Source organism: Marmota marmota, unplaced genomic scaffold, assembly GCF_001458135.2.
Source record: "Marmota marmota marmota unplaced genomic scaffold, marMar, whole genome shotgun sequence".
Taxonomy (NCBI): domain Eukaryota; kingdom Metazoa; phylum Chordata; class Mammalia; order Rodentia; family Sciuridae; genus Marmota; species Marmota marmota.
Window position 1 is genome coordinate 51,347,465 of NW_026000005.1, and position 13,426 is coordinate 51,360,890.

Sequence of the window (13,426 nt, forward strand, 5' to 3'; positions counted from 1 at the left end):
CCGCGCTCGCTTACCCCCGCCTTCCTTTCTCCCTTTCCTTTCTCTTCCCTTCGATCTTTTTCTTTTTCCTTACTGAAGGCATATTTAGATACAACACAGAATGGCCAAAGAACTTCTCATGCTTAAAACGGCGCTCAGCACGTCGTATGGATTCAGAAAAGCACTTACTGGATTCATCAATTGTAATTAATAAGTCAGAGACCCACAACTTGGTCAGTGAATCCTCCCTTGTCAGACATTTAATTTCTTGTTGCCTTCAAAATTCTGCATAAAAACAATTTCTTTTATCATAGAAGTATCCTATAAATTGTAGAAAATACAGGTACATGAAACAAAAGGTTTTACTTCCTACCACTCAGATAATTTTTAAATCTCCCAAACTTTATACTTAGCTACATAAATGATACATCAATAGATATATACATACATAGAGATGGCCTAAAACACAAAAACGGCCTCATATTGTCTTCTAAAGAATTTTTCCACTAAAAATATTATTTAAAAAAAAAAAATGAAGGTCAGGTGCTATGGCACATGCTTGTGATCCCGGCGACTGGAGAGGCTGAGGCCAGAGTACGCCAGTCTGAGGCCAGCCTGGGCAACTCAGTGAGTCTTTTTTTTTTTTTTTAATGACTACACGGGTTTTATAAGTTTTTAATGGCAGGGTGTTGTCTGTTTTATCTATCTCTATTTATAAATAAGGCTCTGGTGTACAGTTCCTTTTTTCTTACTTAAGTGCTTAGAGAGACAATACCCGGTCGGGGGATCCTTAAGCTTTGTATCAGTTGCCAGGATCCATGACACATTTGTATCCCCCCACCCAGCAGCATCGAGGAGAGTTTCTTCTTATTCACACCTTTGCCAGAACCGGTACTGAGTGTTATTTCTTCTCTTTAAAAGAGAAAACAATGCTGACATTTGCATAAGGAAAAGAAGTCCTCAGTGCTGTGCCCATCACATAATGCGGCTCTCAGCTCTGGGAAGGTGTCCGCAGAGAAGCAGGGACACAGTAATGTTCTGCCCTGCAAGTTGACGCCATACCCACTGCACACACATATTCACGCTCTAATGCTTCTGCTTTCTTTCGTATTTTCCCATGGATGTCATAAGTGAGCCTGTAGTTTTTTCAAAATTTCTCTTTTTATAAGGATTTTGCAAGCTCTCAAGCTTGCGTCCTTTGAGACAATGGACTGAAAAGCTTCCGTCTTATTTTATGCTCTGGAATGGTTCATAGCACATAAGAAATGCAGAGAAGGAAAATAGAAATTCTTGATCAATACCTGAAAAGATGCTGTGCCTCAGGTGATCAGGAAATCGAACATTAAAACAATAATGAGATATTGATTCTTGTAAATTATGTTAGCAAAATTTGGGATGATGAAATCCACTGACATTAATGGAAACGCAAAGAATACCAGCCTATGGGAGGCCAAATGAGCGGAACCCGGGAGACTTTCAATCCACATTCCTTGTCACCCAGCCTTGTCCCTTCTGGGACTCTATCCTACATAAATAAATCATTGTGAGGAAAAACTCTAGTGATGTTCATTGCAGCAAGGACCGGAATAGAGAACAACGGGAAATAACCCACCTTCACAGAGAACAGCTCTTCACAGCTGCATAAGGGGAGCATATTGCTAAGAAAACATAAGGAGGCCTTCTGTGCGCCCTCATGTAGGAGGATGTCCACATGAAGTGGCAGTGTCCACAGGACAACGCAGAAGGACGCAGTCAGTCCTGCGTTTCTGCGGGCCCTGTACCTGTGAATCCAACCAACTCCGATTCAAAATATCTGGGAAAAATTGCATCTGTACTGAACATGTTCAGATTATTTTTCTTGTCGTTATTCCCTGGAAGCTCAGTCCAACACCCATTTACACAGCATTTACACTGTTAAGTGTTCTAAGTAATGTGGAGCTGATTTCAAGCACGCAGAAGAATGGGCATAGGTTTTAACAAAACACACCATTTTATATAAGGATCTTGAGCCTCTGTGGATGTTAGTCCCCCTAGCTACTCAGGGATGGCTGTCCACGCGGACATGCTTGCACATGGGAGCAGCCTAGAAGGACACACAGAAACGGCAACGTCAAACCGGAAACAGGCAGCGCCCAGTCCACAGCCGGCACCAGGGGCCTCACTGATGGAGGCTTCATAGTGAAACTGTGTTCTTTCTATCAAAAATTTAAGTAATAGAATAAAATTACGTAATTCTAGGAACTTGGGGGGTCACACTCATGAACATGTTGGAGAATACCTATTTTAAATGGCATTCCTTTTTGAGTCTTCATGTTTATTGATATATTCAGTTTTCTACATTTCCTCAGTTATTTTGATACTCTACCTTTTTTCTGAGGGAAAATCATTCCACCTTAATTTCGTTTTGTGTAAATTGTGATTTACTGAAATAAACTTGAGAAGAAAAATCTATACATCAATTATCACTAAAGAAATAGAAAGGAAGCCAGATGTGGTGGCACATGCCTGCCCCACACCTGTAAACCCAAGTACTCAGAAGGCTGAGTCAGGAGGATGATACGTTGGAGGTCAGCCTGGCAATTTAGTGAGACCCTGTGTCAACACAAACACAAAGGTCGGGGGTGGGTGTAGATTGGTGAGAGAGCATTGCCTGGCACGTGCAGAGCCCTGGGTTCCATCCCTACTGCAAGAAGGAAGCCAGGGAGGGAGGAACATCTTCCCCTTGATAAAGGGAACGTGCAGAACTCCCGTGGCTTCCACCCGCTCCGCGGTGAAGGTGGAATCTCTCCCCACCACTGTCACTCGCGTTGGACTGTAAGACCTGGCTGGGGTGGTTACACAAAACAATTAAATAAAGGGTTCACACTGGAAAGGCAGAAGTAAAACCATCTCTATTTGGAGATGACATGATTGCATACATGGGAACTTTTAAAGAACATAGACACAAAGCTATTAGGATAAATGAGGTCATAAAAGTTGAAGGACAAAGATCAACACATGAAATCAGTTATACTTTATCTACATTAGTTATGAACAATTTAGAAATGAAATTTTTAAAAATCCATTTGTAATAGCTTACCAAAGAATAAAATACTTAGGAATAGGGGCTGGGGTTGTGGCTCAGAGGTAGAGCGCTCACTTAGAGTGTGTGAGGCACTGGGTTCGATCCTCAGCACCACATAAAAATAAAATAAAGATATTGTGTTCACCTATAACTAAAAAAATATTTTAAATACTTAGGAAACATGTAACCAAAATTTCTAACACTTGTACACTAAAAACAAACAAACAAAATTATTGAAAGAGATTAAAGACCTGAAAAAATGGAAAGACGGCTCATGTCCATGGATGGGAAGACTTAATATTGTCAAGATGGCCATACTTCCCAGATTGAACTCTGATTCAAAGTAATCAGTATCAGAATTCCAAATGCCCCCTTTTTCCCCAGAACTGGACAAGCTGAGGGTTAGGAACAGAACTCAGTGGAGAACCTGCCTTGCATGGGTGAGGCCCTGGGTTTGCTTTCCAGGACCCTGCCAAAAAAGAAAGAAATGGACAAATTGACCCTAAAATGTATATGGAAGGGACCTCAAGTAGCCACAATGATCCTGAAAGAGGAAGACCAAATCTGGAGGACTCATACTTCCTGATTTCAAATGTAGCTAGAGAACTACAGTGACCAAGGCAGTGTGGAACTGGTATGTGTGCACCAATGCCAGAAAGCTCGGTCCTCATCCCCAGGGCCAATCCAATAATGAGGACATGGTTTTGAGGAAAAGGAAAAAGAAGGTTTATTGCTTTGCTGGCAGAGGGGAAACACGGGACTCCTGCCCCAGAGTCTGTGACTCTGGGCATCAGCAGGAAGAGGGGGCTTTTACAGAGGTGATGTTCTCCATTGTGATTCTGGAGTTAACTTAGGAGATGTCATTTCTGAGATCTTTGGTGCCATCCCCCAAAGTCTGGAATGCTTCCTTCCTATAGGGGAGGGGGGGGACGTGTACTCAAGGACAAGATAAATCTGTGCCTAGGATGGGGTAATCCTGCTTCCCCTGAGATCTGAGAGGGAGAGAGATTAGGGAAGAAAGGGGAGAGAGGAGGAAGAAACACGTCCATTTTAAAAACCAGTTCAGTGACAGAGCAGCAAGGGCTACCTTCAAAGCATAATGTGGGCCCCTGGTACACACGGATCAATAGAGTTGAGAGTCCAGACATAGACCCCAATATCAACAGTCAGCTGATTTCAACCAAGGTGCCAAGACCATTCCATGGGGAAATAACAGTCTTTCAACCAATGTTGCTTGGACAACTGGCTACACATGCCGGAGAATGAAGCTGGGAAAATCACCCCACCCGGAAAAATCACTCACGGTGGACCAGAGGCTTGAACAAAACTTCAGGAAGGAAACATAGGTTGACATTGTCATGACCTTGGATCAGGCCATGGTTTCTTAATATGACACCAAATTCACAAGCAAGAAAAAGAGGGCTGGGGTTGTGGCTCAGTGGTAGAGCACTTGCTCTTATGAGAGAGGCCCTGGGTTCGATCCTCAGCACCACATAAAAATAAATAAAGATATTGTGTCCAACTACAAAAAAAAAAATATTAAATAAAAAGGAGCCAGGTGCAGTGGCACTACCTATAATCCCAGTAACTCAGAATCTGAAGCAGGAGGATCCCAAGCTTGGAAACCTGGCCAGTCCATGTCTCAAAATAAAAAGGCTGGGGATGTAACCCAGTGGTTTAATTCCCAGTACCTCCACCCAAAAAAAGAAAGGGAAAAAAAATAGATAAATTTGACCTGATCAAGGTTTAAAGCTTTGCCATCAAAAGGCAATGCATAGCTTAGGAGAAAATATTTGCAAATTATGTATCTAATAAGGGATTTGTATGTAGAATATATAAAGAATTCTTACAACTCAACAACAAAAACCCAAATGCTCCAACGAGCAAAGGATTTGAGTAAGCACATCTTTAAAAAAGATACATAGGCTGGGCATCGTGAGGCACACCTGAAATCCAGCGGCTAAGGAGGCCAAAGCAGGAGGATCACAAATTTGCGAACAGCGTCAGCAACTAAGCAAGGACCTAAGCAACTTAGCAAGACCCTGTCTCAAAATTAAAAAAAAAAAAAAAAAAGGACTGGGGATGTGGCTCAGTTGTTAAGTGCCCCTGGGTTCAATCCCTGGTACCAGTAAATAAATAAATAGACAAGAAAATAACAAATAAAATAAATAAGATATCTAGGGGTCTGGAGTTGTATCTCAGTGGTGGAGAACTTGTCTAGCAGGTGCAAAGCCCTGGACTTCATCCCCAGCCATGAAAAAAAATTTTTAAAAAGGTATATAAACAGCCAATAAAAGAAGAAAGATGCTCAACATCATTGGTTATTAAGGAAATGCAAATAGAAATCACAAAAAAATGCCACTTCATACTCCTTAAACTGGCTATAATAAAAATAAAAACAGAAAATGGCAAGTGTTGGCAGGGATGTGAGAAATTGGAACTTGCAGGCATTGCTGGTAAACATGGAAAATGGGGCAGCCGTGGGGAGGGAACAGGTACTCCTCAAAATGTTCAGCATAAAATCACCTGGCGAGGTGACTCAGCCGTTCCACTGCTAGGGGCATGCTCGAGAGAGCTGATGGCAACATGTCCATGCAAAAATTTTTACATGAATGATCATAGCAGCATTATTTATGTTTGCTTCTTACAAATAAAAATTTCATTTTTATATTTTATTCTTCCATATTTTTAATTAGAGTAATATAATTGTGCATAAAGCAATCTATTTATAATAACCCAAAGTGGAAACCACTCAAATGCCCCTCATCTAATGAAGGGACAAACAAAAAAAAGGCCCATTCAAGCAATATCACATTATTCCTCCTAGAGGATTGAGGTCCTGACACGTCCACAGCAGGATGATCCCCGTACAGAAGCAGCCAGGCACAAAGTCCACTTCCATGGGACCCCATGAGTAGGAGATCTCCAGGAAAGGCCAGTCATCAGGGACAAAGGCAGAGTGGGGGACAGGATCCACAGTGCCGTGGGTAGGTTTCCGACAGGCGGCTATGCCTTCCTGGGGTGGAGCTGCAGATGTCCTAGAATCAGCTAGTGGTGATGCCTGCGCAACTTTGGAAACTGACTGAAAGTAACTAAGTGGGACACTTTGAAATGCCAAATTTGTCCTGTGTGGATTGCATGGGTGATCCTGCAGCCACTAACAGAAATATATCAGCAGACAGCAGTGCAAACAATACAATTTTTAAGATTGAAAAAAATGATGAGAGAATAAAAGTAAATTTTCAGTGCAGAAACCTGGCGAATTCTTGCTCAGCCAGGCGGTCTCAGTTAACATCATCATCAGAGCTGTGGACGGTGCATATTCCTATGTTGAGACATGTTGAGAACACACATGTCCTCTCCCAAAATTCCATAACCTCTGTCTAACTGTGAGAAAAATGCCAGGCAAGTTCACATGGAGAACATTCTATAATGTATATGTCTTCAAAGTGTCAAGGTCATCAAAAACAGGGAAAGTCTGAAAAACTGGCACAGCCAACAGGAGCAAGGAACCGTAACAACCCAATGCCAGACAGTGTCCTGACTATATAAAGGGGTGTTAGGGGAGGACTGTAGGTATAAGCTTTAGTTAAAAATAATGTGTGTGGACATGGGTTCGTTATATAATGAGAACAACAGGGTTAACCGCATGGGCATGTGGGACTCCTCTGCACTCTCTTTGCAACTGTTCTGTGAATATGAAACTATTCTCAGGCAAAGGCATTATTTAAAAGAGGTAAGAACAGGGCTGTCCCTCCCCGATCAGCTTTGTGACTCGGTGTCCCTGCAGGTCACAGAATGAAAGTACCCAACTGGCATGTCAAATACAGAGTAAAGGTCTGTGGAGGTGCTTCAAAGAGAGTGATCTAAATATCAAAGGTGTCAGGGAGGCCCTGCAGAAAACCCAGCAAGTTGTTTTGCAAAAATAATCCTCTTTCTTAGGAAAGTCAACCCTGCAACGCGGGAATCTCACACAGAGCCATCAACCCTCTATCCTCACGTCTGTGGAAGAGGCAGGTGGCACCAGCCCCAGGTAGATGATGGGTCTTGGCTGCTTGGGCCACACCTGCCGGGATGGGACAGCTTGTCAGCTTGGCCACTAGAGGCCACCCTCTGCTCTTCTTGGGAAGGAGCAGGAGGACTGGTCCAAAGCCCAGAGATGAAGGGTGGCCTGGGCTCCCATGCAAAGCCTTGGCTTGAGGAGCAGAGACCTCACCAGAAAGGCTCTGGGGCTTTCTCTAGCTCTCCCGGGGGCCGCTGCACAGGCACAGGCATGCACCTACACCTATCCCACCAGGGGTGGGAGGTGTGGGGGAGACACCGCAGTCATCATTTACAAAGGAGACAATGGAGACATCTTGGCCTTAGCCGGGAGGATTGCTGAGGTGTTTTCCTGGGGCAGGGTGAGGCAAGGGACATGTGTCCACTGCACATGGGTGATCCTGCAGCCACCGACAGAAACAGATCGGCAGCAGCAGAACAACACTGCTATTACGGCGTGCATGGGAGGTGTCCCCCAAAATCTCATGTGTGAGAAAATGCGAGAAGATTCAGAGGAGAAGATTGGGTGTGAGAGTCTTAACTCAATCAGTGAGTTAATCCCCTGATGGATGGGGATTAGCTGAGTGGCAACTGATGTGGGAGTGGTTGGAGGAGGTGGGAATTGGGATGTAGCTTTGGGGTATAGACTTGTCTCTCTCTGCTTCCTGATCATGTGAGCTGCTTCCCTCTGCCACAGTCTTCAGCCATGATGGTCTGCCTCACCTCGAGCCCCAAGAATGCAGTCTGCTGTCTATGGAGGGAGACCTGAAAATGTCGTGAGCCCTCAAATACACTTTTCCTCCTCTATAATTGTTCTGGAGGGTCCTTTTGTCACAGCAGCAAAAAAGCTGACTAAAATAGTTAAGTGAAAAGTGTAAGGTCAGGCGCCGGTGACCAAAAGGAGGCAGATTATTGAGATTCACTCCCGAAAGAGACCCTTCTGTCCAACAGAGGGGGTCCGGGGGAGTTGTACCCAGGCTCAGCCGGACTGGAATTTTATTGGGCTTAGGGCAGGAAGGGAGGGCTTGGGATATGAAAGGGAGGTTTTTAGGATCCTTTGTCCTCCTGGGGTTGGTCGGGGATCTTGCTGAGCTCCATGTCTTTCCAGGATCAGTCAGGAGACCCCGCTGATTGGCAGGTGGTTATCACTGCTTGTCTGTTGGCACCTGATTGGTTGTTGCCTAGTGCCTTGTCCCTTAGCCACCTCAACTGACCTAACAAAAAGAACATAAAAATAAGGTCCCAGTTGCCCACTGAACTCTCGAGCAGATCACAGTACAAACTCAACCCCGCAGCCTCAGGGGAACGTTGGTGGGGAACTGAGGTGGGAAGGAAATGCGTGTCCCCTCTTAAACTGTCGCTTTTAACTGTGCCTATGTATTATACTTTCCTGAATGACATTTTAGGTATTGCTTTATAATTTTTAAGATCTGACCTAACCAAACTGAATTTAAAAGTTAAAATAACAGCAATCCTTTTCATAGCAATTAACTGTACTAGAATGTTCCAGAACGTATCCTTCCTCACAGGCTCACGTCCAGCCCTGCCTCCTCCACGCTGTGGGTCCCTGCTGCCGAGTCCCAGGGTGGCCAGCGGGGACTTGTTCCCATGCTCTCCATGAGTGCCCCGGTCACCCCAAACATGTCACAGAACTCGCCCTGAGGACAAGTTCCCTCTCATTCTTCCAACTGGGCTGTGTCCCAAGACTCTCTGCGTCAGCTCCCATTGCTGTGTGACACGTCACCAGAGACAGCACACATGTCCTGTTGGATCAGAAGTCTAGGCGTGGCCTGGCCACTGGACCAGGACAGCAGTGCTGGCAGGCTGCAAGGTCCGGCGCCGGCTGGTCCCAGGGGGCCTGCTGGGCAGCTCATCTGTCCCCTTCTCCCAGCACTGTGACCAGGGCCCTGCATCTGCCACCCATCGGGAGGCCTCTGCCAGCACTCCTGTGTGACACCAGTATGTGCTGGGAATACGGAAAGGAAATACGGGCTGGAAATACCAGCCCGTGCTGCTCCTGTCCCCCCACAAGGCAGCGTGGCGTCCAGCATCTACAGAGCCTGTGTTCCCGGGACCCAACACATTGGAACCGAGGGGCCAACAGCGGTGAAGCCAAGTGCATTCTTATTTGTGTTATTTCTTGTTTTGCTTTGTTTTTTGTGGCGCTGGGACAGAGCCCAGGACCCTATACCTGCCAGGCAAGTGCTCGGCCGCTGAGGTCCATCCCCAGCCCTGACTCACTTCTCCTGTTGTGGGTGTGGTGCTGGGATGGCACCAGGGCCCCGTTCATGCCTGGCCGGCACCTCACCACTGAGCTGCTCTCCCGGCCCTGGGTGATTCTTTTGTTGTTCTTTTCTCAGGTATTTTCAATCTATGTTTGGTTGAACTCGCAGAATTCATGGACATGAGGGGCCGACTGCAGTCTACTGGTTACAAGCAGGTCCCACGTCCCACCCACTCCAGGGGAAGGGATTATTCAGGCCATGAACTTGGGGGCTTCCTAGGGTCTGTCTGTCATACCTTCCTACAAGGACATGTTTGAGCCGCCATGGGCAGGGCCCCAAGAGTTGTGGGGAACTACACTGCTAGGAGCCGGGGAATCTTGTGGGGTCCATCCCCCTGGGGGCGCTCAGATTCACAGTAGCTGGCTCAGAAAGTGAAAGTCATCTGACATGTTAAGGCCAAAGGTTGCACCCTGGCCCAAGCTTCTGCCATATACTATTGGGTGGGGTATTAATGGAGGCCTCTAGTTGTGCAGTTGCACATTTGCGCAACTGCTCATGGTACTCTGAATCCCACCTTGGATGCGAGGCTTCTTCAGAGCATCACCTCACTGAGGATAAATATCTGGTCTGCCTCCAGTTCCACCAACAAACCATATGTCTATGCAGCTGAGTTTACACTACACCGTCCTTTCCAAATAATCCTCTGCTTTACAGTTCTTGAACACATCCATAAAGCTTGAAATAATGTCTCTGGGACTTTGGGATGTTTTACCCCAAGCAGTTCAACACTCATGGCTCTGGGAGTTGGCTTATTTTCTCACACTGCTGGGGGTCACTGCAAATGAAGCATCCCAGTACCCTGGAATCTCAGGCGAGAGCTGCCATCTCCAGAGCAATGACCTCCACAGTCTCCTGTGGGTGGGGACAGCCCACCCCATGAGGCACGTCAGGGGTGGCATCTCCATCACAGGTTACTGCACACCCAGAACAGTGACGTTATCCCCAGATGTCTCTGACACCGCCAGAGATTATCCCCACTGAACCATGAACTCAGAGCAGCGAGCCCCACACTGCATCAGGACCCCTTCAGACAAGCTCAACAGGCTTAAAGATTCCAAGCCTTACAGAATGTGCTCTCCACCACGACAGGCTCACTGGACATCAAAAGCAGACAGGCCTCAAAGATCCCCCAATATTTGGAAAGTGTGAATAACACACTTCTAGGTAACCCATGAGTCAATCAAAAATGAAATCAGAAGATACTGAAGTATCTAAAGCCTATGACAGCTGGCGGTTGCCCCACCAGGCATCAGAGGGACTTCACAGCTGTACTGTAAATTGGTAACAAAGACCTACCTGGGAAAGGAGGAAAGGCTTAAGGCAGTGACCGTCACAGAAGCTGGCCGTTTGGTGCCCCAGCCACCTCTCCTGTCTTCCCTCGCTCCAGAGCATCATCCCTGTTCTTGCAGATGCTCAGACTGGGAAGCAGCTCACAGGCAGTGGGTCTTTCCTGAGAGCCCTCCCCACTCTGCCAGCCGAGCCTGTGTCCTCAGCCTCCAGAGGAGGCATGGAGATCCGGTCCTCTTCCTGCCACTGCCACGGCTTAGTCCCCATTCCCAGAGACACAGTGACCCAGGAACTGGCCTTCGCCTCCCTGCTTGCCTGCCTTCCAGTCTGCTGGACTAGAACCCTCCAAAGACAGAGGCAGGTAGGGGCCCCTCTGCTCAGGTCCCCTGTCTCTCCACCTCCCTAAGAGTAAAAGCCCAGATCCCCTCTGTGGCCTGTGAGGTCCACCTGACCAGCCTCTGCCTCCATGTAACCTCATCCCTTTTACCGCCTGCCCCTCCCACGCTACGCTCACTGCCACCTTGCTGGTCCTCCAGGGACGCCCTGCCCCAGGACACTGGAGCCCTCTGTCCCTCACACCCCCTCCTCCATCTTCAGATCTGGCCAACGGGCGGCCTTCTTGACCCTCCAACACCAGTCCCAGCTCCCAGCCCTCGGCCGCCACCTTCTGCCTTGGCCCTTTCTTTCTCCCTCCCTCCACTAACCCCCACCCCATACTGGGATTGAACCCAGGGTGCTCTATCGCTGAATGCCACCCACAGTCCTTTGTATTTTTTGATTTTCCCAGGCTGGCCTCAGATTTGCCATCCTCCCATCACAGCCTTCTGAGTGGCCAGGATGACAGGCACCGTCACTGTGCCCACCTGCCCTAGACCTTCTTAGGAGCTCATTCTTTGCTTATTGACAGATTTTCTCCAGCAGAATCTAAGCATGACTAGGGGAGGGATTTGGTCTCTTTGTTTTCTACTCATGAGCCCCACAGTCTTGAGCAGAATCTGGGTGTTGTATGTGCTCAATAAATATATTTTGAGTAAATCAATAAATACAATACACTTTAAATTTTATTTAGAAAATACTTCCTTTCTCCCTTTTTTGAAGAAAAGCAACGTCATAATAATTATTTTTTTAAGTGAATCAAGAGCCTAGCAAAGATAGGCTTCCTTTCAGAAGATCATGTCTGCACTGGGCTGCAGCTCAGCGGTGGGGCTTGCCCAGCATGTGCAAGGCCCTGGGTGCAATCCCCAGCATGGAGAGAAAGAAGAAGAAGATTGGCCCAGTGCGCGGCTGCAGAGTTCACTGAGATCAGCCTCCACACAGGGAGAGCACGTGGGGGGACGCGCGGGGGGGGGGGGGTAGCAAATTACTAGCCGATGTCTTACTTTCTTCTCATTTTGGTGTTTTTGTTTTTCCTATTCTGAATTTTCAGACATAGAAAGCTGTATTTTTACATCCACATTTGTGTGTTGTTGCTTACTCTCAAGAACAATCACAAAAAACAAACCCTTTAATTAGCAAAGGGACAAAGAGTCAACAGAGTTAGAAATCATGGGGAAAACCCTGCATGTAAGTAGTGACCCTGCTGCTTCTGTGGGAGACCAGCCCTGTGTGGCCCCTCCACCCTGGATGAGGTGACATCTGTGAATCACGATCACAGGTGACATGAGGAGGCAGGGCCACCCAGTGGTCCACTTTAGGCTGCTCTGCCACTGTGACTTGCTTTGAAAAGGCACATGTTTCTTCCTCTTCCTCTCTCCCTCCTCCTCCCCAGGCTCAGGGGGATCTGTCACTCTTCAAATTACAACTTGCTACGTTTGTAAGCATTTAAGGGATGGAGAAAGAAACTGATTTTCTATTTTGAACAACTGTGATTCCCTTACAACTCATTTCCCCTGTTGAAGGCTGTCTGGGGTGGAGCGGGGGCAGGGGTCAGAACACTCCCTACATTTGTGTTTTTGTGGGTTTGTTCCTTTTTGCTTTTTATTTGCAGCTTTCTGACCCTGAGACTTTCTGGGGAGTCCTGTTAAAGGTTCACACAGGTTCCTGGTGAAGAGCATTGTTGAGGGCCACAGCCGAGTCGGGATGACGCACGGCATTTTGCCAGAAGGGAGTGGTTGAGAGGTGACGCCAGCAAGCCAATGAGATGATGACGGTTAAGTTAAGCTGCATATTCAGTTGTATATAGACCTTTGCTATCCAGCAATAGGGCGGCTCTTGCTGCCTTGGGCACCCGCTACTTTGGAGTTCCCGTTGAGTTCTTGCTGGGTTCCGAGAGAGTGTGCGCGGAGCCCAGCGGAGGGAGAGAGGTGTTCCCGGGGAGCGTGTGTGGAGTGTGCTGGTGGAGTTTGGAAATAAAGAGTTGCTGTTTGAACCTACAAGTGCTTCGTGGCGGCTCCGTTATTTGTGCCCAGCCAGACTGAGGCATTTGGTGGCCCTTCCCGATTATGAAGGTGAAATAAAAATGATAGCTAGCTCTCCAAGAGGTATATCAGTAATTTCACCAGGAGATAGAATAGCACAGTTACTAATAATACCCAGCCTATATGATAAATTTTCCAGCCGTACTATAGAAAGAGGTTCCAAGGGATTAGGCTCCACAGATGTAGAGATAGCAATAGATAAAGTACAATTAAATTTTCCAATTAATTATTTAGGAGTTCTATTATCCTCAACCATGGTCCGTCCACCAAAAATTCAAATACGAGTAGATCAACTCAAATCACTTAATGACTTTCAAAAGTTATTAGGAGACATAAATTGGATAAGGCCTTAT

At 46.8% G+C, this 13,426-nt stretch overlaps 1 long non-coding RNA gene across 1 annotated transcript in view; it reads right to left on the reverse strand.

Moving 5' to 3' along the window:
- Positions 1-7,945: 7,945 nt before the first annotated feature.
- The window catches only part of LOC107138843, an 18,292-nt gene continuing 12,811 nt past the window's right edge, over positions 7,946-13,426 (reverse strand). The window contains exon 2 of the long non-coding RNA XR_001503062.2: positions 7,946-8,298. This is a non-coding gene — a long non-coding RNA (uncharacterized LOC107138843). The remainder of the gene's footprint in view (positions 8,299-13,426) is intronic.